Below are 7272 nucleotides of genomic sequence, written 5' to 3'. Positions count from 1 at the left end.
GGGTACGGCACGAAGCGGCAGGCCGGATGGAGGCCAGGACAGCGAAGACTGGAACATAGATTCAGACGAGACTCAGAAGCAGGGTACTGGAAGTGCAGACGTAGACTCAAAGACAAGGTACTGGACGAGCTGACGTAGACACAGGTACTGGGAGTGCAGACGAAGACTCGGAGACAAGATACTGGGCGTGCTAACGTAGACTCAGAAGCAAGGTACTGGGAGTGCAGAGGTAGATTCAGAGGCGTGGTACTGAAGATGCAGAGGTAGGTTCAGAAACGAGGTACTGAAGGTGCAGATGTAGACTCAGGAACAAGGGCTGAAGGAAGACATGGGCACTGTCCCTCAGGGCACCCCGCTCAGACCACTCCTGGGACTGAGTCAAGGGCCACCCTGTCCCACACATCCCCAACACTGCCTTGGAGGGCAGGTCACGGACCACACTGAGAACAGGAGAATGCAGGAGAGATCCAGGCGAAGCGAACTCCGATGCTGGGATACTGACATCCGAAGACCTGTCGGCTGGCAAGAAGGGAAGCTCCAAAGCACAGGGACGAATCCCACCTGTTGGCCACTCCAGGGCCCAACAGGCCAGAAGGCTCAGGAGCCAGACGAAGACAAAGGGCAGAACATCTGGGACTGGATAGGAACTGGATCAGGCACCGACATCAAGGCAACAGGGAAGAAGCAGGTTGCTGCACACCGGCAGCCAAGGTAGGATTGCTGCACACCGGCAGCCAAGGCAGGTAACAGGGTCAGGAACAAGGACTTCTCAGAGACTTAGAAACGAGGTACATGGCTTGCATCACGGAGGGCCCTAATCAGCCCGCCCCAAGGGCTGGTCACGGACCACGACGTGGCTAGCCGCGAGGTACCAGGACATTGGAAGACACAGGATCAAGGTGCTAGCTTTCAGGAGATTCAAGAGCAAGGTACTTAGCTTTCAGGCGAGTTTCAGGATCAAGTTACAAGGCTTATATTATCTGGGCTGGACCATGGATACCGGATTAGAAATCAGACCTCAAGGCAGGAACAGGAACAAGCAAACATCAGGACTGGAACAACTGGAAACATTAGGACTGGAACAACTGGACAAGGAGCTCCGACAGAGAACATGGAACACTGGACCTTGCAGAAGGCTGGAACACAGGCAGCTCCTGGAACGAGGATCTCAGGAGTGACCAACTCCTTGCGAAGGCAAAGACAGACTGAATGCAGAGTTCTTTAGTAGCGCTGAGGTGGTCAACGCCCAGGGAGGGGTCAGCAGGGGGCCACACCTGGCTGACCCTTGAAGAGGAGCAGAGAGGCGCGCGCCCGTGCCTAAGGAAGCTGGAGAGCTGGTGCTGGAAGCTGGTGGCTTCCTCAGCCACGTGGAGGACCCATGGAAGCCAGGCAGTCATGGGAGCAGCCCTGCCCTGAAGCTGGAGAAGTGGCAGGCTGCTGGAGTGGTTTCCAGCCACGAAGTCAGAAGCAGGAGAGAAGGTAAGGCTGGCTGCAGGGCTGTAGAGACTGAGTAGGCTGCAGGCACCGGCAGGGATGGCCTCCCTGCCGGGCGAGGACCCGGACTGCAGCACGGGCACCGGCAGGGACACCCTCCCTGCCGGCTGAGGACCCCGGGAAGGCAGAGGCACATCGGGGAGAGCCCGGAAGGACAGCGGGGTTCCCGGCCACGAGGGAGAGCTCGCGGTGGGACGGCCCCGCTGCACGGAGGAGAAGGCAGCCGGGGAGGAGCCCGGACACTGCGGAGAGACCGCAGCAGCAGCGTCGGCGGCTCGACTGTTACGATCCTGCCCTCGCGGGCAGGATCATAACAGTTGACTGGTAACTGAAATACAAGGTCATGGCCAGCCCAGAGACAGAAAATCAGAAGCTGTGCATTAATGTGGAAAAAAATGAATCTGCAAAATGAATGTGAGATAAGAAAAGTGCCAGAGAACCAACAAGAACAATGAACTACTGAATAAGAAGACATCATGAAGGAAAATTACCAGCAAATGTAGAGATGAGAATGGGGGAGGGATGTACAAGCCTTGTTACCAGTGCTTAAAAGAGAAAGACAAATGTAAAACGACGAGTAGATTGGCATTGCTGGGTGAACAGTTCAATTCTGTGATACTTAGCTTCTCTACTCCCATAAGGAAACACAATCTCTTGACTTTCCTTATAGTTTCCGCTATCTTAACTTTGTATGCATGCAGAAATAAACAAACCCTGCCAGCTCTTATAGATCTCTAAGCTACTTAATAAATGTTATGCTTTTGAAACTGAAAGTCTGTTTCATCACTGGTAACTCTGGGGAGGACAAGGCGGGGTAAGTTTCAAGGTTTTTAACATTTTGGTAGCAGAGGATGGTTTGAGCACGGCAGATCCGGTCGAGGTCACGGATCCGGCTGGCTGGCAGTCGAGGTCGCAAATCCGGCTGCAAGATCTGGTCGAGGACATGCGTCTGATCAGAATTAGTTGGTGCCAGGGGTCCTAACAGAGCCACGGGCACAATTAGGCACCACATGAGGTTCTTGAGACCATGTGAGTATATTCTTCATTCCTATATGTGAGTATTTTCATTTACGTAGTTTCTCTGCCCCGGTTCTGCAACAATTGCTACAATTCATTAAGCATAAAAAGACAGGGAAGTCTTTAACACAGCATTTGCATTATTTTAATATGTTCATAGTTACACGAGAGCGTAAGATGGGCACAGGATCAGATTCCCAAGCTTTAGGATCAGTTTCATGCTCTCTTCTCCCTTATGAGAGCAAGGTAACAGGAGTCACTTTCAAGGCTCCTGATAAACAGGACCAGCTTTTGACTTGTGCTGCAGGTTACCAGCCATTATACCCTGATTTGAAACAGGAAGATTCATTACATGAGAATAGTACAGACACATATCAGGATTTAACCCCTGGTTAGGCTATAGTACAGGAATCTTCATTTACAGCCTTGGACTGCTTGTTTTATTTTTATAGTTTGTAAAAGATTTGTATGTTGTCCATAGTATGCTAGTTTTGTTTGAAGACTGTAGTTTCTCAGTCCCTGTCTCTTACAATAGTTGTTAGAAGTAAAAGGTTTTCTTTGGCCAATTGTCCAGCATACTTAATGAAAGCTTATTCAGAAGTGATACTAGTTCATTTGCCTGTATAGAGTTAACTGTGTTGGAGATTAAGAGGTATGAGACACTGGTTTGAAATTGTTTATACAGAGATCTTAGAGAGATGAGATAAGTTTCCTTTTTATTTTTACTTTTCTGCTTTAATAAATTAAAAATCACATGGTTATAACAGATTAGGATTTCTTTCTTTAGGTAGTTCCTTTAGTAAATGAAAAAGGTCTTCCCAGGTGATTAGACTTGAAAAGAAAGCATTTTTACTATTTGCCTTTATTTTGGATATTATCTATTGGCATTCCTGCTTCCTACTCTATTGTGAGACATGTTTGTGCAAAATGTGCTCATCTGAAGCTATTTTAATATAATAATTAGATTTAGAAAGGCTTTGAGTATTTAATTTATTATCAGTAAAAGATATAGGGGTAGATTTTAAAACCCCTGCGCGCACCGGCGCACCTATTTTGCATAGGTCGCCGGCGCGCACAAAGCCCCGGGACGCGCATAGGTCCCGGGGCTTCGTAAAAGGGACGGGAGGGGGCGTGTCTGGGGCAGGGGCAGTCAGGGGCAGGTCCGGGGGCATGGCAACGGTTTGGGGGCAGGCAGGAGGGCGGTCCTGAGTCCCCCGGCACTGCGGCCTGTGCCGGGGATGCTGGGGTGGCATGTGCCCAACAAAGGTAGGGGGGGGATTTAGGTAGGGGTGGGGTAGATAGGGGAAGGGAGGGGAAGGTGTTGGGACGTGGAGGGAACGGAGGCAGGCTGCGTGGCTCGGCGCACGCAGGCTGCCAAGTTTGCGCAGCCTTGCGCGCACCAACCCCGGATTTTATAAGATACGCGCTTATCTTATAAAATCTGGTGTACTTTTGTTTGCGCCAGTAGTGTGAACAAAAGTATGCGCGCGCGCGTATGTTATGAAGATCTACCTCATGTTGTTTTTCCTTGTTTCAGAATCCCTAAGAGATTTAATTACTAGTGTTAAAGTTTAGAACTTGAAAGGACACCGGTAGCTCAGGGGTTAGCAGCAGAGAAAAAGGGGGGCGAGCGAGAGTGGGTGATGCAGGAAAATGTTCATGGGAAAAAAAAACCTCCACTCAATGAATTAATCTTTCGGTTTGGAGACACACTGGTGAGGAATTTGAAGATATTAAGAATAATAAGAACCTTGATTTAGCAAGAATGTTTAATTTCATTTACAGTGAATAAAAATTATTACTGAAAGTTTTTTGAGAGTGCACGTAAGTGAATCTGATGGAGTAGGTTATGGCATGGTGATGTTATTCAATGTTGAAGCAAGTTAGTTAAAGAGTATGTTATATTCTAATGATGCCAGATCACATCCCTGTTTTTCTAAGTGTCTGTAATAAGAGTTAATCACACAAATATAAATCCTGGCCAGTATTAAATGACTACTGAGAGAATTAAGGCTGTTTTGAAAGTACAGCTTCCCTGAACATTGAAAAAGTTACGAGCAATCCTTGGCATGGTATCATTGGTGGCGGATGGTCTCAGTAGTCAGGGCTCTGGCTATTACAAAGTTTCCAAAGATTTGGTTATCACACATGCACACCTAAAGCACCCCTAGGCCTTTTCTTGTAAATCCAAATTGAGTTTACCAAATTGTATATGGATTGCCTTTATGTCAAAATTACAAGTATGCACTAACAATGATTTACTGTTTGTTAGGGTGGGAGGAGGCTTTCCCCATAGTGAAGGCAGATATCTCTGTAGCTAAAATTCTGCTGAGAGAATTTATTCCAAGGTTAAAAACTAAAACTGGTATTATTCCACAACAACTTGAAGTAGTGCCTCCTAGAGGCATAACAATAGAAACAAGAAAGTAGCTTTATGCAGTGAAATATATGTTTCTATATAATGTCTGAGCACCTGACTTATTTGTGGTTTAGACTATTGCAAATTACCTAATAATAAAGTGAGAATATTATAGTAATAGTATATATGTAGGGATTAGTAGGGAGTTATGGTTATGATGTAATCTTCTCACTGATTAATTTGAATTTGTTTTACTCTTATATCTTAGGTTTTTGATCAGTAACATACACATCTCACTTAATAATGAAATAAGAGGCTATGCCTCAATGGCAAAGAAATGCACCACACTGAGAGAACTGAATATTTCAGAAATCATCCCATCCTTTGCCACAGAAGCCATCTTGCACCCTTCATTCATTATATGAACTGAAATAATCACACTTCTTGCCTGATTTTCTCTTTGTGTTTGTCTTGTTCTATGCCTTACTTAAATGCTGTTTCCTTTGTTTTATGAGGCAATGTACCCTTATTTCACATGTGATAACTGATTGTCATAACAAAAATATTTCTGTGATATACCTAGTTAATATCTAGTTAGGTCCCTATTTGCAGATGCCTGGAATGCCCTTCCGGAGGAAGTGGTGAAGACCAGAACTGTGAAGGACTTCAAAGGGGCATGGGATAAACACTGTGGATCCATAAAGTCTAGAGGACGTGAATGAAGAGTGGGTGGCTCACGGGAATGACGGCTACTGCCTGGAGAAAATACCCTTATTCAATAAACATACACACGGTTAATGCGACTCCAACATTGCTCTAAGCTTCACGGCAAGAGGAAATGTGGAAAAAAGGATTTGCATTCACAAAAAAGCGGGGAGTAGCTTGCTTGTTACGGCGGCTACTACCCAAACCAAATAAGCCTGATACTTCACTTTCAATGCATAGCTCTCTGCTTCAATGGCAGGGGAGAAAGTCTGATACTTAAAGCATATCCAGCATAGCTCTCTGCTTCAACGGCAGGGGAGAAAGTCTGATACCTCACTTTCAATGCATATCCAGCATAGCTCTCTGCTTCAATGGCAGGGGGAATGAGGAAAAGTGGATCTATATACAGACAACAACCAACAAGGACTGGATTATTTAGTCTGGGTAAACAAATAAGCATGGGTGTAGTTTGCTTATTGCAGCGGTTACTACCCCTAACTAATTAAACTAGATATTTCACTTAGATGCAGTTCCAACACTGCTCTCTCATTAATGGTGGGGGTGGAAGAGAAATAGAACCAAAAGGTTTCTAAGAGCCAAGAGTAACAGATAAGTATGAGGGGAAAAAAAAGTGTGAAGCTTGCTGGGCAGACTGGATGGACCGTTTGGTCTTCTTCTGCCGTCATTTCTATGTTTCTATGTTTCTATATTTAGATTTTTCAATTAATTTTACAGTCTGAATTAATGCAGTTTTTATTAGTCCCTATATTCCAAGCATTTTGTAGCATTTTCCAGTCTCATAATTTATTATATATATATATATATATATATTAGGGATGTGAATCGTTTTTTGACGATTTAAAATATCGTCCGATATATTTTAAATCGTCAAAAATCGTTAGAAGTGCGATACAATAGGAATTCCCCCGATTTATCGTCAAAAATCGAAAATCGGGGGAAGGGGGAGGGGAAGGGGGAGGGCGGAAAAACCGGCACACTAAAACAACCCTAAAACCCACCCCGACCCTTTAAAATAAATCCCCCACCCTCCCGAACCCCCCCAAAATGCTTTAAATTACCTGGGGTCCAGTGGGGAGATCCCGGTGTGATCTTCCACTCTCGGGCCACGTCTGCGTTAATGGCGCCGGCGCTATTTCGGTTCCTGTCCCCCGACGTCAAGAGCACAGAAGATCGCTCCCGGACCCCCACTGGACCCCCAGGGACTTTTGGCCAGCTTGGGGGGGCCTCCTGACCCCCACAAGACTTGCCAAAAGTCCAGCAGAGGTCCGGGAACGACCTCCTGCAGTCGAATCATGTTGCCGTACAGCCGGCGCCATTTTGTGCCATTTTGCGCAAAATGGCGCTGGCCATACGGCAACACGATTCGACTGCAGGAGGTCGTTCCCGGACCCCCGCTGGACTTTTGGCAAGTCTTGTGGGGGTCAGGAGGCCCCCCCAAGCTGGCCAAAAGTCCCTGGGAGTCCAGCGGGGGTCCGGGAGCGATCTCCTACGCTCCTGACGTCGTTTTGCCGTACAAAAATGGTGCCGGCCATACACCGTATGGCCGGCGCCATTTTGTACGGCAAAACGATTCGAATGCAGGAGGTCGCTCCCGGACCCCTGCTGGACTTTTGGCAAGTCTTGTGGGGGTCAGGAGGCCCCCCCAAGCTGGCCAAAAGTCCCTGGGGGTCCAGCGG

The sequence above is a fragment of the Rhinatrema bivittatum genome, chromosome 2 (genome assembly GCF_901001135.1).
Source record: "Rhinatrema bivittatum chromosome 2, aRhiBiv1.1, whole genome shotgun sequence".
In the NCBI taxonomy this organism is placed as follows: domain Eukaryota; kingdom Metazoa; phylum Chordata; class Amphibia; order Gymnophiona; family Rhinatrematidae; genus Rhinatrema; species Rhinatrema bivittatum.
Note: the sequence above shows the minus strand (reverse complement) of the source record.